Source organism: Sminthopsis crassicaudata, chromosome 4 (genome assembly GCF_048593235.1).
Source record: "Sminthopsis crassicaudata isolate SCR6 chromosome 4, ASM4859323v1, whole genome shotgun sequence".
Classification (NCBI taxonomy): domain Eukaryota; kingdom Metazoa; phylum Chordata; class Mammalia; order Dasyuromorphia; family Dasyuridae; genus Sminthopsis; species Sminthopsis crassicaudata.
The window spans coordinates 201,118,665-201,142,945 of NC_133620.1; the positions used below are offsets into that span (position 1 = coordinate 201,118,665).

Sequence of the window (24,281 nt, forward strand, 5' to 3'; positions counted from 1 at the left end):
TATGAATAAAAAGTATCAAAGCATGTTCCTTAGAAAATGAGATACCTGGAAAATTATGATTAAAGGGTGATATGGTGTTCATAGAGACTGCTCCTTGGATGGGGTAAAGGTTAAAGAGTCACTAAATAATACAGTTCTGAAAGAAACTGGGGCTATCACAGTCTTAGTGCTAGAGGGCAGTCTTTCCACAGTAATGAGAGGTTTTTGAATCTCCTTCAGAGCAGACAAAAGACTCCTGTCTACAGTAGGAGTCTAAAGTATAACTGTGAGAGCTGCCAGTTGGAGTCAGAGGGAAGAGGCTGCAGAGACTTTTACAGAGCTGCTAAAGAGATGAAAACTGGAAAGGTAAGGGGACACTAGGGCTTTGTGTGTGTGTGTGTGTGTGTGTGTGTGTGTGTGTGTGTGTGTGTGTGTTGATTCTGGAAGTGATAGGGAACCATTGAAGTTTATTGAGTTTGTGTGTGTATGGGGTGACATGACCAGACCCATGCTTTAGAAAAGTCACTTTGGTGGCTGAATGGAGGATGAGTTGAAGTGGAGACAGACATGAAGCAGGTAGACCCATCAGCACACTATTGTAATCATTCAGACATAAGGTGATGAGGGCCTGCATCAGAATGATGATGTTGTCAGAGAAGAGAAGGTATTATATTCAAGAGATGTTACAGAGGTAAAATAGGCAGGCCTTGGCAACAGTTTGCATAGGAAGACTGAGACATAGTGAGGAGTCAAAAATCATACCTAGGTTATGAGCCTACGGAGTGTGGAGGATGATTTTGCCTTCTGTGGCAATAAAGAATGTGGGGTTAAAGAAGAAAAGATAATGAGTTCAAATTTGGACGTGTTGAGTATGAGATGTCTGCTGGACCTTCAACTTGAGATATCTGAAAAGCATTTGGAGACATGAGGTTAGAGGTCAGCAGAGAGTTAGGGAAGGATAGGTAGATTTGGGAATCATCAGTTTATAGATGATAATTGTTGTTTGTTCTTAGTTCTTGCAGAGTACCATGTCACCAGGGAGGTGATGCCATGACATGGAAGTGAATTTGATTTAAATGAGGGAGGGCTGTGCAAAGTCACCTGCCTCACTTTCTTCTCCAGAGACATCAGGGTCCACTGGCAATTAAATCGACAGGAACTGCTGAGATTACCAAGTGAAATAGTATAGAAGAAGAATACCCAGGATAGAAGCCTGTGGGTCACCTATGGCTACAGGATATGATCTGGATGAAGATCCAGCAAATGATACTAAAAAAGGAGTAATTTGATGGATTGAAGGATTACCAGGAAAGCATGAAGTCCCAAAAATCTATTGAAGAAAGGAATCAAGGAAAAGAATGGGATAAAGTGTCAAAGTCTACAAAATTCAAGGAGACTAAGAATTGAGGTTTTGGGATTTGACAGTTAAAGTTAAGAAATCATTGTTAACTTTGTTACAAGCACTTGTGGTTAAATGATAATAATGGAAGCTAGATTATAAGAAGTTAAAAAGAGAACTAGAGGAGAGAAAATGATAGTACTTTAGTATAGATAGCATTTTAAAGGAATTTAGCCACAAAAGGTAGAAGAGAGAGGTATAGAATGGCAATTGGAGGGGATAGAAGGATCAGGTGTAAGTTTTTTGATGATGGAGGAGACATGGGCATGTTTGTAGGCAATGGAGAAAGAACTAGTGTACAAGAGTAATTGAAAATAGATGATAGAGTGAGGATGACAAGGGTGGAAATCTGCTCCAAGAGATAGGATATATTAGGATTGCTTGTGCAGGAAGAAGAGTGAGCCTCGGTAGGGAATAAGTCCCCCTCTTCATGTGAGACAGGGGTAGAAGAGGAGAAAGTGGCAGAAGGCATTTGAGTAACATGTGATGAGGTAAGTAATATGAGATGAGGTAGAGGGAGAAAGAAATTTTTTTGAAGAATAGCCTCAACTTTTTTTCTGTAAAATATGAGGCAACATTCGCAGCTGAAAAGGTGCAGAATGGGAGACATGGGGCATCTGAAGAAGAATAAAAAGCTTGGGAAGAGCTACTGGGAAAAGCAAATCATCAGCATGACAAAAGGAATATATCACTAGGATTTCCTCACAGTAGTGAGGGTCCAGTTGAGATTGTGTAATAGTAATTTATAATGGACCCACCAAAGCAATGTAGCAGTATAACTTCATTCACTCACATTCAGCATTGTGTCTGTGTGCGTGTGTGTGCGTGTGTGTGTGTGCGTGTGTGTGTGTGTTTATGTAGGCATGAAGACACAGGTTGCAATTGACAGTATAATAAATATGATTCAAAAGAAAATGACTATGTCAAGTTAAACTACTTAACAAAGTGATCAGGATGGAGAAAAGAGGAGAGAATGATTAGTATAAGTGTGATTCCTGAGGCTTGTTGTACCATCAAAAAAGAAAAAAAAAACATAAAGGTTGCAGTATGGACGAAAAGTAATTTTCTAAGGGAAGGTACAAGGAGAAGACTAAAATCACTAGATTATGATTAAATAAAGAGATTACAAAGTCCTTGAACATGGAGTGGGTCTCTGGGTGGCTGCAAGATTAAAGTTATAATAATCTGAGGTTACATGAAGGAGTGGGTCATAGGAAGTAAATAGGTTTAGGAAGTGAATAGTTAGGAAGTTTGAGCAAGACTAAGTATGTCTGTTGAGGTCTTTCTAGAGAAAAAGAAAAGTGAATCAAATCAAGTTAGCCTCCCCCTCTTTTTTTTTTTTTTTTTTTTTTTTACACATACAGTGGAAAACCTTCAACTTCTACCAGTATCAGTCAAATATATGTTGGACTCAATAGCAAGTCACCTGCTCATTATTTCCCAATGATTTCTTAAATAAAGTCTGTCCAATAACCAGTGTTTCAAACCCACAGCCAAACCTTTCAACTTGTCTGTAACTTTATCAGGCAAACAATCTATTACTAACTTGGTTTTCCACAATGCAAAAACTGGAAAAGGGAGAATTTATTTAAATGCCAGAAAATAACAGTAACTGAGGTGTAGAAAAATAAACAAAACTAATTTTGACTATATGTGACAACATATATGTCTAGAAAGCTCACAAGAATTCTTCCTTCTGCTTTTATTGTTTTAATTTTCTTTCCCTGTACTTCTTGACTTGCAAAACTACAGCATTGGTATTTTTCATATCACATCATGTTTTTTCATATCCCTTACTGACAACAGCCTAACAATTTATGTAGATCAGTTCATCAATTGAACTCTTTCATATTTAAATGAGTGTGTAGGTAATTTAAAGATCTGCATCATCAGGATTGGGAGCCATAATGAAGTGCTTTAAGTATATAAGATTGTACCTACTTGCATGCACTTCCTAAAGAACATCATTGCTTTCATGTGAGATGTGATGTTTTCTAATTCAGGTTTCAAATTCTCTGACATCAAGTCATAATCTTATAACCAGGGGTGATTCAAATGTTTATAAATACTATTATAAGTTTTCCTCATCTTCACTAGAAGTAGTGATTGGAAAGGAGAGAAAAATCCTGAGATATATACGAGGCTCATTGAAAAAGGAAGATTTACCTGAAGGTCAATAGACAATAGTAACAGAAGTTGCAATTGGTGATAGATATGAATTGCAGGAACTTAAAAGGAGGAAAGCATAATGATTGACAAAGATCAGGGAGGACCAGAAATTATAAATGGGGAGCAAATATTACAACTCCCCCACCTCAACCAGTAAACTAAGGAGAATGAGTGAAGATATAGCAGGTGTTAGAAGGAGTAGACAAAAAGAGCATGTAATCAAGAAGAAACTAAATTTCAATAATAGCTAGAAGATGAAAGGAGTGAGAAAGGAAAAAAATTAAGAGGAAGGGAAGTTTGTATCTATAGAACAAGTATTTCAGGAGGTACAGTAGAAGGGATGGGTGGTATTTAGTTGAAATTTTAGGGAGGAAAAGTGAAGGGAATAGGAATAAGAAATAGGATGATGAGGATGGGAATGGGGTTTAGATAGTAACTGACAGGGTTCAGAATAACTGATTTTATAATTCTACTATTCTATATAGGGTAAGACCAGATGTGAAGAAATTCACCATTGAGTCCTAGGCTCCTCTTTTCAGAAGAAGCTGAAGATTGGATTGGAAACTAGAAAAGAATGACCCAGAAGGTATATAGTCAGCTACTGAGGTAAGAGGGCCCATTTCTAGTTTTACTACTTCTCTTCCCTTTATGATTGGTAAATAGGCAAGAAATGGTGTACCAGGAGATGAAAGCACTATTACCCATTGATTTTCTTTTTTTAAAAAATTCCCTTAAAGGCCAGGCACAGGAGGAGATGGAAGACCTGAGGTCAAAAGGAAGTTTACTCCTCTTTGCACTGAGATTCTCCATATCTCAGTATATAGATCATGTTGCTAGCTGCAGTGGAAATTGCTATGTGCTATGAGAGAAGGAAGTCAAGTTATTAACTTCCTTGAAATTAGTTTTGCTTGGGATTAATGCTAATCTATTCTCACAGGCTTTTCTAATTTCCTATTTATTTGTCCTGCTCAAGTTTTAAAATGTATTAAAATTTTTAAGTTCTTTTCCTATTTATGTATTTATGCATCCTTACATCTCTCTTTAAGACTTTCCATTTAGGTTGGAGGAAATATTAAAGGAAAGAAAAGTTAAGGGAGGCAGTGGTCCAAAGCAAAAGACTTTTCAGGAGGGACAGGATAAAATGGTAGAAAAAAAGGATAAATATGAGAATATAGGATGGAGGGAATTACACAGGTAGTCCATAATTGTGAATGTGAATAGGATGAACTTGCCCATAAAATGGATGTGGGTAGGAAAATGGATTAGAAACTAGTATCCAGAGAAATGTATGACCAAAGAAGAACTAGAGAACATTATGAAAGGTAAAATTGACAACTTTGATTACATTAAACTAAAAAGGGTTTGCATAAACAAAACCCATAGAAATAAGATTAAAAGGAAAGTGATTCATTAAGCCATATGTATTAAAAATAAGTAACCATATAACAATAAAAAAGAAAAAATGATTAAAAGGGAAGTACAAAGCTGGAAAACATCTTTACTGTCAGTATTTCTGATAAAGGTTTCATTCTAACATATATATATATATATATATATATATATATATACACATATATACATATATATGCACACAAAGAACTATGTCAAATTTATAAGAATACAAGTCATTCACCATTTGATAAATAGTCAAAGGATATAAACAGCTAATTTTAGATGAAGAAATTATAACTATTTCTAGTCATATTTAAAATGCTCTAAGTCACTATTGATCAGAAAAATGCAAATTAAGACAGCTCAGGTACTATTACACATTTCTCAGATTGGCTAAAATGACAAGAAAAGATAATCATGAATTTTGGAGCAGATGTGGGGAAACTGGGATACTAATACACTGTTGGTGGAGTTGTGAAATGATTCAACCATTGAGAGTAATCTGGAATTATTCCCAACAATAAAATCGTGTATACCCTTTGGCCCAGTAATGCTGTTACTGAGTCTGTACCTCAAGGCAATCATAAAGGAAAGGAAAAGGACCCATATGTACAAAAATGTTTGTAGCAGCTCTTTTTGTAATAGCAAAGAATTGGAAAATGAGTAGATGTCCATCAATTGGAAAATAGTTGAATGAGTTCTGATATATAGAAAGTAATGGAATATTATTCTTCTATAAAAAAATGATGATTTTAGAAAGGCCTGGAAAAATTTACATGAACTGATGCTGAGTGAAACAAGCAGAACCAGGAATACATTATACAAAATAAAAGCAAGAATGTGTGATAATCAACTAGGAAAGATTTGATTCTTCTCAGTGATAAGATAGACTTAGGACAGAAAATGCCACCTGCATCTAGAAAAAAAAGTAAGAAGCCTAAATGTAAATCAACACATGCTATGTTGACTTATTTTTTTCTGTTTTTTTTTTTAATCTCTCCCATGGTTTCTCCCTTTTGTTCTGATTTGTCTCTTCTACCATGATTCATAATGCAATGTGTATTAAAAATAAATAAATGAGTAAATAAAAAAAAAAGAAACTAGTATCCAATAAAAATAGATTTTTTAGTTTTTTACATGAAACAGTTGAAACAAAGTCAACACAGATAAAATAGAGGACTGGAGCAGGATTTATTATGCTATAGCTGAAATAAAAAGGCAGAGGTAACAATCATGATCTCAAAGCAAAAACAAAACAGACATAAAGGAGATAATTACATTTTTCTTAAAAGCACTAAAACATTAGGACAGCTATATAGCACAGTGGATAGAGTGTGTGTGACCCTGTGTGACTCTGGGCAAATCCCTTGATATGGTCACAAATACATTTCCTTCTTTGTAAAATGATCTGAGGAGGGAAATGGCTAATCACTTCATTATCTTTGCCAAGAAAGCTTCAAAAGGGATCGAGTAACTTAAAACAATTAAATAACAACAAGCTTGGATGATAAATAATGTAAAAATATGTTTTATAATATGTTTTATTGGTAAGGACCTCATTTCTCATACATATATATATGAAATTGAATAAGATTTCTAAAAATGATAGATTCCCCAATTGATAAATTGCCAAAGGATATGAAGAGGTGATTTCTAAAAGAAGAAATCAAAACTATCTATAATTATCTGAAATATACTTTAAAATCACTATTGATTATAGCAATATAATTTGAAACATCTTGAAGTATCACCTCACACTTAGCAGAAATTACAAATGCTTGAGAAGATAGAGGAAGATAGACACAGTATGAACTAATGGTAGAATTTAAACTGGTCCAACCATTCTGGAGAAAAATTTGAAACTTTACCTAAAGGGTTATATAACAATGCATACCCTTTGACTCAGCAATATTACAACTAGCTATAATAGCCTTTTTGTGTTAGCAAAGAATTGCAAATTGAGGAATGACCCATCAATTGAGGAATAACTGAATAAATTCTATATATCATTGTTTTTGGAGTCCCATTGCTCTTTAAGAAATGATGAAGGTAATGCTTTCCATAAAAAAAAAAAAAAAAAAAAAAAAAAAAAAAGCCCTAAATGAATTGATACAAACTGAGCAGGATCAGAAGATCATTATATAAAGTAACAGCAATTTACTTAGGAATAACTGAACAAATTCTACATATCATTGTTTTTGGAGTACCATTGTTCTATAAGAATTGATAAAAAGTGAGCAGAACCAGAAGATCATTGTATAAAGTAACAGCAATATTGCAATGATGAATTACAACTGAAAAACTTAGCAACTCTAATCAAGATAATGAGCCAGACAATTACAAAGAACGATGATGAAAAATTCCTTCCACCTTCACAGAGAAAACAGATGAACTTTGAGTGCAAATTGAAATATAATTTTATCACTTTTTCTTACTTTTTTGTTATCTAGCTACTGTGGAAATGTTTTACATTATTTCCCACATATAATTGATATATCCCTTGCTTTCTCAGTGAGTGGGAGAGGGGCAAGAGAAAGGAAAATAATTTGGAACTCATAATTTTTAAAAAATAGTGTTCAATATTTTTCTAAAAAAAAAAAAGAAAAAAGAAATTTCCCATTACCCACCAAGATAAATATTGCTTTAAAACTATCTTTCCAGAGGTGGATTCTGAAAAAATGGCTGAGTAGTTTGGTAAATTTGAAGCTCTCCCAATTTTCCTCACAAATAGAACATATTTTTATCTCAGGGTGAACATAGACTTGTGAAAAATAAAGAAGGCTTGAGGCAGAGCAGGGGTCCTCCTGTAACAACTCTGAAGAAAGACCTGGGGCTAGGGATTAATCTGTTTGATGTGCAAACACCTCCAGGCTATTTCTAGGGAAACATTAAGTGGGGACACTTAGGTATGGCAGGAGATTCTACAGGTATCACAGAATCTTTCACTTACTAGACTGTTTGTCAAGTTGGGGTGTGAGTCTGGGAGGACCAAGGGAACTTGAGCTGATTAGGAACACCAGGCCCAACTGTGCTGCTGAGATATAACCCCTGATGAGAAGTAACCAGCACAGCCAATGCAAAGACTGTGGGGCAGGGATGTTGCTGCCTGTGGGCACTTCCAGGAGTATGGAACTCTTGGTTTGGGGTTCCTGGTCAGAGGGAAGAGCTGAAGGGAAGCATGAAGCATCATCCCTCCATCCCATAATTAGAAGTGCTTACACTAATTTCTCTTATTAAAAAAAAAAATGAACCAGCAGAGAAGAAAGGACCCAACTGTTGAAACATTATGGGACCAGGGAAGACCGGGATTCATCTTCACAGGAGGACACTTAGATTAAAAAAAAAAAAAAAAAAAAAAAAAAAAAAAAAAGCTTCTACCCCAAGGAGTAAATGTGAAATGGCTCTCTGCTCAAAGAGAATTTATAGAAGAACTCAAAAAAGAATTTCAAACTCAAATGGGACACATTGAGGAAAAACTAAGACTAAAACTAAAAACCATTCCAAAAAAACAAGAAAATTAACCAACTAGTAAAGAAGGTACTGAGTTTCAAAGATGAAAATAATTTTTTGAAAATTGGAATTGGGGAAGCTATGAAAGATCAAAGAATAACAAAACAGATTATAAAGAATGAAAAAATAGAACAGAATGTGAAGCCTTTTATAAGAAAAACAGCATATCTGGAGAATACATCAGGAAGAGAAAATGAAAGAATAATTGGACTTCCAGAAAGTTGTGACCAAAAAGAGAACCTTGATACAGTAATGCAGGAAATAATCCAGGAAAATTGTCCTGAAGTGATGGAATATGAGAGGAAAGTAGAAATAGAAAAAAATCCACTAATCACTCCCTTAAAGAGATCTTTGTAGAAAACACACAGGAATATTATTGCCAAATTTTGAAACCTCAGATCAAAGAGAAAAATTTTCAAGAAACAAGGAAGTGGTCCTGGAAAAATCTTATCTACTCACAATCAAAAAAACTAGGCCTGCAGTTAAAAATATCATATGCAGCAAAATTATTTATAATTTTGAATGAGAAAAAAATAGACATTCAATGAACTTGCAGATTTCAGGACTTTCTAACAACCAAACCTGAACTTAATAGAAAATTTAACACATTAAAAACAATTTTAAGGAACTCAACATGGACAAACTGTTGAAACATGGAAAAATCATTTAAGTTTTTTAACATGGGAAATATATTATATGTTTAAGATTCACATCAATAATAGGGTAGCTCAAAAGAAAAATTGGCAGAGTTAAGGTCAAAATAGTAATCATTTTATACAAATCAGTTGCAGAGGAAGAATAGACAGAGGCATTAGAGGGCCAATAATTCTGAAAACCTACTTACATCAGGAATGGATGCAATAGACAACATTGCATATATACTAAGAAGGGTATAACACCCTCCAAAATCTATAAAGAAATAAGGGGGGTAGGATAGGTGGACAGGAAAGTTAAGGGTGAGGAATCCTTGGATGGGAGGGCCTTAAGTAACAGCAAAGCAAGTTATGCAGTAGAATTTAATTAAAGAGTCAGCAGGGATGGGAAAGACATATGTATGTGAGGTATGTGTATATGTATATATATATATATGTATATATCTACATATGCATACATAAATATATCTTTTCTTAACTGCAACCTGCTTGGAGATGGGGGGATGAAAGAGGGATAAAAGAATAAAGTAAATAATGTGTGCAGCAGAGAACCAAAGAACAATGTATAAGTAAAGAAAAAAAATGGACCTTCATGAATATTATATATATATATATTGATATGGTAATTTGTTATATATTTTGATCCTCCTGATGTTCTCCTGGGCACATGACAATATTCTTTTTTGTTTTGTTCCTTTTCTGTTTTTCTTTTCTTTTTTTTCTTACTCTGTTTTTTCAAAGAAAAGAAAAGAAAAACTGTGCTTTTATTTTTCCAAATGAAACTTTATTAATTTTTTTCAAATTCAGTAAAATAATTTTTTTGGATTTTATTGGGATGGCTTTGAATATGTAAATTAGTTTGGATAAAATTGTCATTTTTATTATATTGACCCTTTTTACCTATGATCAAATAATAATTCTCCAATTATTTAAATCTGATTTTATTTGTAATAAAAGTGTTTTTTAATATAATTTTGTTTTTATATATTTCTGGGGATTGTCTTGGCAAGTGTCCTCCAAATATTTTATACTGTCTAGAGTTGTTTTAAATGGAGTATTTTTACTACCTTTTACAGAATTTTGTTTGTTGATATAAAACAGTTCTGATTTATATATCCTGTTACATTGTTAAAATTATTGTTTCAGCTTACTTTTTAGCTGAGTCTTTGGAATTTATCAAGAATATCATATTATCTGCAAAAGGAGATAGTTTTGTCATTTCCTGCTTTATTCTGTTTCTTTCACTTTCTTTTTCTCTGATTGTTATAGTACAATATTGAATAATGTTAGTGGCAATGGTAATTTGGGTATTTATAATAAACAAAGTAATTTATTTGCTCAAATTCATTCTTAAAACAATATTACTGTTACCATATTTATTTCATGCAAGTTTTTTATCTTTTTCTAAAATCACTGAACTAATAATTTCTTATATCAGAAATATATATATATATATATATATATATATATATATATATATATATATATATATATATATTTCCATCACAATTACATACCACAACTTTTTTAGCCATGTCCTAATTTATGGACATCCCTTGCAATTTCCACTTCTTTGCCACCACAAAAAAGCTGCTATAAACTTTCTGGAACTTAGTTATTTTTTTCCCTTTTTTCCTAATTATTTTTGGAAATAGACCAACTAGTGACATTGTTTGGTTAAAGAATATAGGTAGTTCAATAACTTTTTGGGCACAACTGCAAATTGCTCTCCAAAATCATTACATAATTTCACAATTCCACTAACAATGGATTAGTGTACCAGTTTTTCCACATCCTCTCCAACATGTGTCACTTTCTCCTTCTATCATTTTATCAGATTAGATAATCTGCTATCTAAATCAATAATGATTTAGAGTATTTTTTCATATGACTACAAATTGTTTTGATTTCTTCATTGTGAAATTCCCTGTCCATATCCTTTGACTATATCAATTGGGCAACAACTCATATTCTTATAGATTTGAACAAAGTCTTTATACATTTTAAATGTATGATCTTTATCTGAAAAAACTATCCATAAAATTCTAATCCCCCTTCAATTTTCTGCTTTCCTTCTAATCTTGCTTATAATCATTTTATTTGTGTAAATGTCTTTTAATTTAATGGAATCAAAATTATCTACTTTATAGCCATTTTATTCTCTATTTTTTATTTATTCATAAATTGTTCCCCTATCCATAAGTCTAATAATTGATATGTTCTTCTAGTTTTATTGTAAATTCTCTCCTTACATCTAAGTTATATATCCATAAAATCTTATATTGATAAATGGTATGAGATATTGGTCCATGCCCTGTTTCTGCTTGTTTTCCAGCTTCCCCAACAATTTTTACCAAAAGTGAATTCTTATCCCAAATCTTAAGTGTTGATACTTGTCAAATATAATGTTATATTTATTTGGTGGCATAAATTCTATTTCTAGTATATTCTGTTGATCTACTTTTCTATTTTTAGCCAGTTCCAGACAGTTTTGATAATTACTGCCTTATAATAACAATTTAAGATCTAGTATTGCTAAACCTCCTTTCTTTCCACTTTTTCTCCATTATTTCCTTTGGTATTCTTGATGTTTTTTGATATTCTATCCTTGTGAATATATACATTTCCATTCCTAGAATGGATTGACCTTACAGGAAGCATAATCCTTTTTCAGAGGAGGTGGTAAACTGTTGTGCCCATTTGCCTCTACCATTGCTCTATAAAGTTCCTTTATCTCAACCCAAACATATTCTTTCCCTCATTCCCATTCACCATGAGAAATTCATTAATGACATCTTTTAACATTCCCTTCTTGGCAACTTATATTTTCTAATGCACTCATCTCAGCCCCTCTCCTCTCCTGCTCTTTACTCTGTTGTCCCATAACCTTCATATTTGGTAAGCAAATGAAAATATTTCTAACCTATTTCTTTTCACCCCAGACTGAACTGTTTTGAATTTTCAGCTTCTTTCTGCTTCTTTCCTTTCTTCTCCTGCTTGTGTCTCTTCCTAGCATATCTTTTTTCTCACCACAATATTGATTAACTTATGAACAATTTAGAGGACAAGCTTTTTAGTTCTTCCCTCCTTTCTTCTTGACTCTTTACAATCTTTAACCCCTTAGGTACTTTTTCTCCCATGATGAGCCCTCTGTTTTGTTTCTTTTTTCTCTCAATACACTTTTGTTATTTTTAAGCAATGCCCTAGAAACATGATAAAATTAATTTCATTACTCAGTCTTTTCAATATAGTTGAATTTAGTTATCTATCTTTTGTTCTTGTTTGAAATCTTTGGAAGTCAAGAATTCCATTGCTCTTTTTGGCTATGTCTTTTTGTTTTTCTCTTTCTCTGTCTTTGCCTTTGTATCTCTTTCTTTCTCTTTCTGTTCAGTTATTTTGCTGAACTGAAAGATATATTATTTTATCTTTGTTTTGAGTCATATTACTTTGAAAAATATCTCTGTTTCATCTCCTGGCATTATTGGATTTAATTTTTACTTTATCTGAAATCATAATCACAAGGCAATTTTTTTAGATTTGTTTTAAACATATTAACTTATTTTCCATTCTCTAAATTTCATTGAGCATATGTGTAAAAGTTTCCTTCACACACACACACACACACACACACTATCCACTTCCCCATTATATTTCTTTTTATTGGGGGGGCAGTTAATACATTACATTGACATTTTACTTTACAATTGTTAATCTTTTTCCCCCCAGCTATTAAACATTCATATTTTCCACCTTCATTTTCTTCTTGTTCTCTGGGATTTCTTTTACTTCTTCCTTCCTCAAACAAGAATGAAAAAAATAATAGTAACCATAACAAAAACAATCTGCTTCCAAATGCCTCCTATTCTATACCTAATATAATTTCAAATTACTTGTTTACTTTCATTATTCTTCTTATTCCCTTTTTAACCTTTCTTTTCTCAACTTAAATAAGAATGCAAAACTGAATTCTCTCTACATCCTTCATATCACCCATTGTATAAACTTTACTTACATTAATTTGTACTACCTCTTTTGAGAAAATGTTGCTTTCTATTCTATTTTTCCCTTATGCCTTTTTCCCTTTCCAGTGTATAATATCATCTGATAGCTCATTAAAGGATTTTGTGCTTACTTGATTCTTTCTTGTTTTTTCAGTTGTTCTTATACATGAGACATCTGAAGGATATCATCATTGCTCTAATTTGTAGTAATTACCCAACTGATTAGTATGATTTAAAATATGCCCTCCCCTTTTAAAAAAGACTTTTCCTCCTGAGGAATATTAGTTCCTTGAATTATGAATACTGATTGATGAAAGAAACATAGGACAGGGGAGACATCACTACATTCCTGTTCATCTTGGGGAGTTAGTCCCTGTTCCTGGACTTTTACTTATCACTGTCCTCCTTAATGTCATAGCATCCTCCCATTGAACTTCAATCTTTTTTTTTTAATAAATATGGCACTCAATTGATGAATCATCATGCCAAATTCAATGTTTAACTATAAAGCAAAAACAAAAAACAAAAACAAAAACAAAAACCTAAACAAACAAAAAATCCCTCTTAGTACCAACAAACCTTTGAAAATGTGTGTTTCAATTTGAGTTCATTTTTATTATTAAAAATATTCCATCATTATAACTTTGCTATGCCAAGTTGTCTCTTTGTTGAAAAAATAGTCATCCTTTTTTAATCTGCCAAATTAGAACACTTTACATTAGGGAATGCTTTTTGAGAATAAAAATAACTAAGAAATAAGACTTGTTTATTTTTAGGATGATTGAATTGATTTTTTTTTTTTGCATGTGATACTTTCAATTAATTGACCTAGTTTAACCTTTAAAAATGTCACCTTTACATCCAGTCAAAGTCATAAATATAATTTTTTTTAAACTGATTTAATGTTAAGAGCCTCTGCTTTTGCTTTCAGCTCTAGTGGCACCTTGGAAGAATTAGAAGGAAATTTTTTTAAAGCACATTTTAAAAATTAAGGGTTTTTTTGACTGAGACTTTCTGAATTTTTCTGTCTTCCTGAGTTGAGGGCAATATTATGTTTGGAATGGACTCTGACCTATATCTAGCACTGGGTGATCTGAGGTTTTTCTTCAGAGTACTGAAATTTAGATGACAGACCTTTCACTTCTTCAGATTGTCAAAATAATTAATCTTAACATATAGTTAGCAAAAAAAAAAAAAAAAAAAAAAAAAAAAAACTAAAATAGGCAATAACATATTATATCTTCTTGCTCCTTACATCAATAGCTAGTTTTTGCATGAAACTCTCCAGCTTGTCTTTAGCCTACTGTCTTTTACAACTTACCAACTTCAGTACTAGTAGCTTAACTGTATCATATATCTTCTGGAGGATTTATCCCTTATTCTGAGATGGAGTGCTTTGAGAATGTTTCCCTGATCAGACCTTATTAATTGAATCGTGAGAGCTTTCCTTTAAATCTTTACTATTCTCCAAAGATTACTGAGATAATAATAGAACAAAGTATGATATATAAGCATATGAGAGGTTCAAAGTGGTATTCAAAATATGAATATTGGATAATAAGGATATATTGGCAGAACTGAGCCAGATCTTCAAGAAAAGAAATTCAGCAGGTAGAAATATGTGTGTGAGTGTGTATAAGAGTGTGTGTGTGTATGTGTGTGTGTGTGTGTGTGTGTGTGTGTGTGTGTGTGTGTGTGTGTGTATGGGGGAAGTGGGGCTTTGCATGGCATTTTAGATACTGAAGTTAGGCTTATTTCTTCTTTTTTATTCAAGTCAAAAACAATAGTTGTAGTGATTTTGAAGACTTTTAAATTAGAGAATATACTATGCCTGGTTTTCTGATTTTCATTTCTTTAATAATATTTTCCCTTACCCTTTTTTCTTCCCCTAGATTGTCTAGTCTGTTTGCAATCTTATTTAATGTTCTAAACCTTATCAGTTTCTTAGACATATAAGTTATATTCTATTAATTTGCATCCCTTGACGTTTATTTGGCTTTACTAGCAACTCTGTTTTAACTTGTTGATAAAAAAGAGGAAAAATTTCTAATTAAGAATCCTGGACTATCAAAACTCACCACTGTTTTTCTCTAGACGATACAATCATGGATAAATTTTCGTCTTTAAAGAAGATATACAAATCTCTGGATCAAATCTGACTTTACCTTAGAAGGAGGTTCACTTAATAGTTCTTTTGTACTTGGAACCTTGATTTTAGAGACATCTGGTGGTACAGTGGCTAGAATGCTGTGCCTGAAGTCAAGAAGACTGGAGTTAAAATCAGGCCTCAGATATTTACCAGCTTTTTGACCCAGGAAAATCATTTAAGCATTCTCCACCTCAGTTTCTTCAACTGTAAAATTGGAAATAATATTAGCATGTTTAAAGCATGTAGCATAGTATTTGGCACATGATAGGTACCATAAAAATGCTTCCCTTGTTCTCTTGAATTGCTTGTCTTCCTGAATGTTGCTCGAATTCCTGAGTATCTAATTGATACCTAATTAATGTCTAATCATTGATGAATAGTTTGAGTGATTGGGTTCCTGAGTATTTGGTCCTTTTGCTTTGACTATGAAGAATTCTTGTCTACTTCTTTTAACCTATATTCCCTTGCTAACGTCTGTCTTAGCAAATGTCTACTTTCATGCTCTTCTTCTATGATAGAATATTATGGTGTCAAAGATTCTGAAGTTTTTTACTCAATTCTGTTCATGCCATAAGAAATAACTAAGATTTAGGCACTGGAGACCAAAATTGAAGAAATTTATAGCCCTTGCTTTCAAGGAGTTTGTATTCCAAAAGGAGATAAAATAAATTCACAGATAATAATAATAATGTAACTTGTAATATGATAGAAAAGTACTTAAGAGAGATCCAAGGGAGATATACAAAATTTGAAGTAGAAATTTCTTGTAGCCAGGGGAACTAGGGAAGCTTTCATATGGGAGATAGAACCAGAACTAGGTCTTAAAAGAAGGAATTTCAGTAGGGGGAATGTGTGTGTGTGTGTGTGTGTGTGTGTGTGTGTGTGTGTGTGTGTGTGTGTGATATTCTAGGTAGCAGAGGTAGCAATTGCAAAGGAGCAAAAATAACTAAGGGCTCAAGAGAATGGCAAAGTAAATTGCTCATCTTGACTTAAAGGTAGAGTATGTGGAATAATGTACAATAAGGAGAGAAATACAAATTCAAACCATAAGACACTGAATGCCAACTAAATAATTTAATTGGGGAACCATTCTCTTAAGTTTTAAAGCAGGAGAGTGACTTATGTATTGGGAAATTTATTTTGGTAGTGGCATGCAGCTGAAATTGGATATCAGTTACCTATATATTACGGTTCAGGAAAAAGGATAAGCTATTATGGGAAAGAGCTATGATGATGGTAATAGGAATTGATAGGAGAAAATCAAGATATATTTGAAAAGAAGAATGAATTGGACTTGGTTGCTGACTTGGATGTATGAGGTAAAAGAGTAGTAAGAATTGAGAATAACAAGAAGGTAATAGGGACAATAGTCATAACCTCAATAAAAATAGAGAATTTAGTAACAGGTATTGATTCTGAGGAGAGAAGATGGTTTCAGTTTTGGACACAGGGAATGAATGATTAATTCATTAAAGTATCCATGGATAATCCAAGCAGCAATTTTTAGCACACTAAAAAGTTGGATGATATGGGACTGACGTTCAGGAATGAGGACAGGGCTACAGATTTGGCAGGTACCTGCATAGAGGAGAAAGTTGAAGCTATGTCCATGGACCAGAGCAGAGATTTCTGGTAGAATACTCACAGTTGATAAATGGGAGGATGAGTGAGAAAAAGGGAAACAGAAAAAGAATGACCTAAAATGATAAGAACAAAAAGAAGTTCTATAATATTCAGGAGGAGAAAAAAGAGGTGATCAACACTGTTCTTCAGAGTGCTTCAGAGAGGTCAAGGAAAATGAAAACAGAAAAAGAGACCACAGGATTTTTCAAATTTTGTATTGCTTGGGAAATGCCTTTTGAATAGAGTGGAAGAAATGGGTGATCAAGAACAAGGATTTCAAGAACAAATGGGTAGTAAGGAAGAGGAAATAGAAAATTGAAAACAATTTTTAAAAGTTTGGCAGGGAAGAGTAAGGATGAAGCACTCTTGTGGAAAGTAGAAATTGGATCAAAGAAGTGATTGATTTTTTTGTTTTTTAGTATGACTAGTAAGTGTAAATAAAATCAGTCCTTGGCCCTATATAGCAGTCAGGGTCCTGAACATATGAGTGTCATTCAAATATTGATCCTCATCTGCCATGTGTAGCACTCAAAAATCATATGTCCCCTATGCTCTGGAATACTGTTTCCCTGATTCTAAAAGTACTTGTCATTTTCTCCTTGGTGCCATGTGTTTATAGACAATTACGTTTTCCTGTCTGCATGAGGGTCTGAGTTAGTAAATTCATCAATAAGATCAATGGTTTATAACTTTCCTTTTGACTAATTCTTCCTTTCATTTTTTTAAATTTTTACTTCTGTGTTCCTCTAAGATCAATTACAAAAACATATGTGTGAATGCTATATTTCAGAATAATGAAAATATATCAAAACAACTTGGAGTTAGTACTACCCTACTGTGCTTTCCCAGTCTGAAAACTAACAAGTCCCTGAACCAGTTCTCCAGTCATAGGCTGGCAGGCTTCAAACTCCAACATTCAATGCCCCATCAACCTCAGTGAGAAGAAAAGATATTCACTTAGAGCCTTTTATTTACAATAAAGCTATCATCTGAAGTGAAAGTGGAAATGAGGAAAAAGGCCCTTGAGCTGAGTCTCAAAAGAATTAGGAATTCTAAAAGTTAGAAGTAAAAGGGAAACCATTCCAGGAATGGAGGAGATAAAATGTGGAGTATGTGAAGAATAGTAACAAGGCTAATTTAGCTAAACCATAGAGCACATTAAAGCCTGTCATGTAATGTGCCTGGAAAATCAGTTTGGGATAGGCTAATGAAAAGTTCTAAATACTGTTTAGAGAAGATTAAATTTAATTCTACTAGCAATAGGGAGCCATAGGAGTTTATTGACTATGGAGGAATTCCATGGCTAGATTGGACTTTAGGAAAATTACTTTGTAGCTATGTGAAAGATGGGTTAGAAAGGGGAGAAACTTGAGGCAGGGAGACCAGTTAAGAGACTGCTGCAACATTCTAGGTGAGAGTTGAGGAAGACTTCAATTAAATTGGTAATCCTGTGAGAGAAGAGTGATATGAGACAAGAAATTGGGCAGTTTCTCTTCATTCCATTTCCCTCTGTTATTTTAATACCAGTCAAATCTGAGAGGTTCTTTTCACAAAATACAAATTGTAGACTTTATAACTTTAATCAATCAGCATTTATTAAGCAAATATTTTGTAAGACACTGTTAGGTGCTAGAGAATCAAAGAGATAAATGAAATTATATTTAGAAAGGTATTTTGATAAAGGGGAGGGGTTGGGAGAGGAGAAGCAACTAAACAAAGAAGAAATTGAGCAATATAAATGAGAATTGTTTTTATTGTGTTAGATAATGGCTTCATATACTCTCAGAGTCGTCTATTATCTTGAAGCACAAAATGCACACACACACACACACACACACACACACACACACACACACACACACACACTCCACAGTGTTTTATTTTTGCTTTATGTTGGGAGAGAAAAATCAGAGCAAAAGGGAAAAACTATGGGAGAGATAAAAAAGAACAGAAAAAAAAGAACAACAACAACAACAAAAAAAAAAAGATTTATATTCAGTCTCCTCCTCAGATCTTTTTCTGGATGCAGATAGCATTTTCTGTCCTAACTCTGTTGGGATTGCTTTGGATCACTGAACCACTGGAAAGAACCAAATCTTTCATAGTTGATCATTGCACATTCTTATTGTTATTGTGTACAATGGATTCCTAATTCTGCTTGTTTTGCTCAACATCAGTTCACGTAAATCTTTCCAGGTCTTTCTATAATCAGCTTGTTCATCCTTTTTTATAGAAGAATAATATTCCATTACTTTCATGTACCATAACTTGTTCAGCCATTCCCCAATTTATGGGCATCTGTGCCTTTTCCAATTCTTTGCTATCACAAAAAGAGCTGCTACAAACATTTTTGCATATGTGGCTCCTTTTCCCACCTTTATGATTTCCTTATGATATGGACTTAGGGATTTAGCCCTTTGTAATGGCATTGCTGGGTCAAAGGAATCAGTTTTGTAGCCCTTTGGGCATAGTTCTAAATTGCTCTCCAGAATGGTTGGATCATTTCACAAATTCACCAACTACACATTAGTGTCCCAGTTTTCTCACATCTCCTCCAACATTTATCATTATCTTTTCCTGTCATCTTAGCCAATCTTGCAGGTGTGAAGTGGCACTTCATACCTCAGAGTTGTTTTAATTTGCATTTCTCTAATCAATACTGATTTAGAGCTTTTTTCATAAAATTATAAGTGGCTTTAATTGCATCATCTGAAAATTGTCTGTTCATATCCTTTGACCATTTATCAATTGGGGAATGTCTTGTATTCTTATAAATTTGACAGTTCTTTATATATTTTAGAAATGGGACCTTTATTAGTAACACTGGCTATAAGATTTCCCCCCCCCCAGCTTTATACTTCCTTTTTAATCTTGTTTCTATTGTGGTTTTTGTGCAAAACATTTTTAATTTAATGTAGTCAAAGTAGTCCATTTTGCTTTTCATAATGTTCTCTAGTTCTTCTTTAGTCATACATTTCTCCCTTCTCTGAAGATATGATAGATAAATATTCTTTGCTCTCTCAATTTATTTATGGTATTATCCTTTATGCTCAAATCATATATCCATTTTGACCTTATTTTGGTATAGTGTATGAGATGTAGGTCTATGCTGAGTTTCTGACACATTTTCCAGTTTTCCCAGTAATTTTAAAATTAATTTTATAATTATAACATTTTTGACAGTACATATGTATAGGTAATTTTTTTTTACAACATTATCCCTTGTACTTCTTCTGTTCCGAATTTTTCCCCTCCTTCCCTCCACTCCCTCCCCTAGATGGCAGGCATTCCCATACATATTAAATGTTATAGTATATCCTAGGTACAATATATATGTGCAGAACCAAATTTTGTTGTTGTTGTTGTTGCAAAGGAAGAATTGGATTCGGAAGGTAAAAATAACCTGGGGAGAAAAACAAAAAAAAATGTTAACAGCTTACACTCATTTCCCAGTGTTCCTTCTCTGGGTGTAGCTGATTCTGTCCATCATTGATCAATTGGAATTGGATTAGCTCTTCTCTGTGTTGAAGATATCCACTTCCATCAGAATACATCCTCACATAGTATCATTGTTGAAACGTATAATGATGTCCTAGTTCTGCTCATTTCACCCAGCATCAGTTCATGTAAGTCTCTCCAAGGCTCTCTGTATTCATCCTGTTGGTCATTTCTTACAGAACAATAGTATTTCATAACATTCATATATCATAATTTACCCAACCATTCTCCAACTGATGGGCATCCATTCATTTTCCAGTTTCTAGCCACTACAAAAAGGGCTGACACAAACATTTTGGGACATACAGGTCCCTTTCCCTTCTTTAGTATTTCCTTGGGATATAAGCCCAGTAGTAGCACTGCTAGATCAAAGGGTATGCACAGTTTGATAACTTTTTGGGCATAATTCCAGATTGCTCTCCAGAATGGCTGGATGTATTCACAGTTCCACCAACAATGCATCAGTGCCCCAGTTTTTCCACATCCCCTCCAACATTCATCATTATTTGTTCCTGTCATCTTAGCCAATCTGACAGGTGTGTAGTGGTGTCTCAGAGTTGTCTTAATTTGCATTTCTCTGATCAATAGTGATTTTATTCTTTACCTCTGGTGTTTACACCTTCTCTGCCTGCTTCTGGCTTGCTGCCAAGATGGAATATCCACACTGGGGTAAAAGTCATTTCGCAGAAAAGGAAGAGATCGCACCCCTGCCCCCTCCAGTCTGAGCTGTGTGAGCTGCCTGTCTGGCTCTCGCTGCTTGCCCTCAGTCTGCCCCCAGTCTGTTCATCCACTCCGCCCCTCCTCCCCCCTTAGCAAATACAGACCTTTTCTGGCGAATTTCAAGGATGTCTTCTGTTGGTGATTATTTGTGGGTTCTTTTCTAGTCAAGCATTAATTCAGAAGCTTGTAATGAAGTAAATTCTGAGAGAAAACGCAGAGCTCAAGTAGCTGTTTGCCTCCTCTCCACCATCTTGCTTTTCTCAGTAATTTTAATCAAATCATGAGTTCTTATTCTAGAAGCAGGAGTTTGGGAGTTTATCAAATTGGCCTTGCTTATTGTGTCATGTGTATCTAATCTATTCCATGATGCACCACTCTATTTCTTAACCAGTACCAAATGGTTTTGATGACTGCTGCTTTATAATATAGTTTTAGGTTTGGCAATGCTATGCCACAATACTTTGTAGATTTTTTTTCAATATTTACCTTAATATTCTTGATTTTTTTTTCTTCTAGATGAATTTTTCTATTATTTTTTTAGTTGTATAAAATAATGTTTTGGCAGTTTGATTGGTATAGCACTGAACAAATAGAACAATTTAGGCAGGATTCCCATTTTTATTATATTAGCTCCATCTAGCTATAAATAATTGATATTTTCCAATTATTTAGATCTGATTTTATTTGTGTGAAAAGTGTTTTATAATTGTCATTATATAGTTCTTGGATTTGTCTTGGCAAGTAGATCCCCAAGTATTTTATTTTGTCTATAGTAATTTAGAATGGAATTTCTCTTTCTATCTCTTGCTATTGGGCTTTGTCAGTAAAATATAGAAATACCGATGATTTGTGTGGGTTTCTTTTGTATCCTGCAACTTTGCTAAAGATGTACATTGTTTCCAGTAAGTTTTTGGATGATTTTCTAGGATTCTCTAAGTATATCATCATATCATCTGCAAAGAGTGATAGTTTTATTTCCTCAATATCTATTCTAATTTCTTTAATTTCCTTTTCTTTTCTTATTGCTAAAGCCAACATTTCTAGTACATTGTTGAATAATAGTAGTGGTCATGAAAATTCTTATTTCACTCTTGATTTTATTGGGAAAGTGTCCAGCTTCTCCTCATTACAACTAATGTTTGCTGTAGGTTTTTTGATAGATACTGCTTATTATTTTAAGTAAAGCTTCCTTTATCCCTATGCTCTCAAATGTTTTTAATAGGAATGGATGCTGTATTTTCTCAAAAGCTTTTTTGCATCTATTAAGAGTTATCATATGAAGTCTGTTAGTTTTGTTATTGATATGGTCAATGATAGTAATAGTTTTCCTGATATTGAACCAGCCCTGCATTACTTAAATCCTACTTGGTAATAATGTATTATCACACTGATAAGTTGCTGTTGTTAATATTTCATTTTAAGTTTTTGCATCAATATACATTAGGAAGATTGGCCTGTAATTTTCTTTCTCTGTTTTGGCCTTTCCTGGTTTAGGTTTCAGTGCCATATTGGCAGTATTCCTTCTTTACCTATTTTCCCAAATATTTTATAAAGTATTGGAATTCATTGTTTTTTTTTTTTTTTTTTTTTTATTATATATATATATATATATTTTATAATATTATCCCTTGTATTCATTTTTCCAATTTACCCCCCCTCCCTCTATTCCATCCCCCCGACGACAGGCAATACCATACATTTTACATGTGTTACAATATAGTCTAGGTACAATACATGTGTGCGAATATCACTTTCTTGTTGCACAATAAACATTAGAATCCGAAGGTACATGCAACCTGGGCAGACAGATATTAGTGCTAACAATTTTCATTCCCCTCCCAGTGTTTCTTCTCTGGGTGCAGCTACCTCTGTCCATCATTGATCAACTGGAAGTGAGTTGGATCTTCTTTATGTTGAAGATTTCCACTTCCATCAGAATACATCCTCATACAGCATTGTTGTTGAAGTGTACAGTGATCTTCTGGTTCTGCTCATTTCACTCAGCATCAGTTGATTTAAGTCTCTCCAGGCCTCTCTATATTCCTCCTGCTGGTCATTTCTTACCGAGCAATAATATTCCATAACCTTCATATACCACAATTTACCCAACCATTCTCCAAATGATGGACATCCATTCATCCTCCAGTTTCTAGCTACAACAAAAAGAGCTGCCACAAACATTTTGGCACATATATGTCTCTTTCCGCTCTTTAGTATTTCTTTGGGATATAATCCCAGTAGTAGCGCTGCTGGGTCAAAGGGTATGCACAGTTTGATAACTTTTTGGGCATAATTCCAGATTGCTCTCCAGAATGGCTGGATTCTTTCACAACTCCACCAGCAATGTATTAGTGTCCCAGTTTCCCCACATCCCCTCCAACATTTGTCATTATTTGTTCCTGTCATCTTAGCCAATCTGACAGGTGTGTAGTGGTATCTCAGAGTGGTCTTAATTTGCATTTCTCTGATCAGTAGTGATTTGGAACACTCTTTCATGTGAGTGGATATAGTTTCAATTTCTTCCTCTGAGAATTGTCTGTTCATATCCTTTGACCATTTATCAATTGGAGAATGGTTCGGTTTCTTATAAATTTGGGTCAGTTCTCTATATATTTTGGAAATGAGACCTTTGTCAGAACCTTTGTTTTTAAAAATATTTTCCCAATTTGTTACTTCCCTTCTAATCTTGTTTGCATTAGTATTATTTGTACAGAAACTTTTTAGTTTGATGTAATCAAAATCTTCTATTTTGTGATCAATAATGATCTCTAGTTCTCCTCTGGTCATAAATTCCTTCCTCCTCCACAAGTCTGAGAGGTAGATTATCCTCTGTTCCTCTAATCTATTTATTATCTCCCTCTTTATGCCTAAATCATGTACCCATTTTGATCTTATCTTGGTATATGGTGTTAAGTGTGGATCCATATCTAATTTCTGCCATACTAATTTCCAGTTTTCCCAACAGTTTTTTCCGAATAATGAATTTTTATCCCTAATGTTGGAATCTTTGGGTTTGTCAAAGATTAGATTGCTATAGATGTACCCTTTTTTGTCCTTTGTATCTAATCTGTTCCACTGATCTACCGGTCTATTTCTTAGCCAGTACCAAATGGTTTTGGTGACTGCTGCTATATAATATAGCTTTAGATCAGGTACACTTAGACCACCTTCCTCTGAGTTTTTTTTCA

The 24,281-nt window shown here is 33.7% G+C and overlaps 1 long non-coding RNA gene across 1 annotated transcript in view; it reads left to right on the forward strand.

The window, feature by feature from the left end:
* The first annotated feature begins 260 nt into the window (after window positions 1-260).
* Window positions 261-24,281, forward strand: part of LOC141541220 (uncharacterized) — a 115,612-nt gene continuing 91,591 nt past the window's right edge. Inside the window, exons 1-2 of the long non-coding RNA XR_012481696.1 lie at window positions 261-345; window positions 4,033-4,153. This is a non-coding gene — a long non-coding RNA (uncharacterized LOC141541220). The remainder of the gene's footprint in view (window positions 346-4,032; window positions 4,154-24,281) is intronic.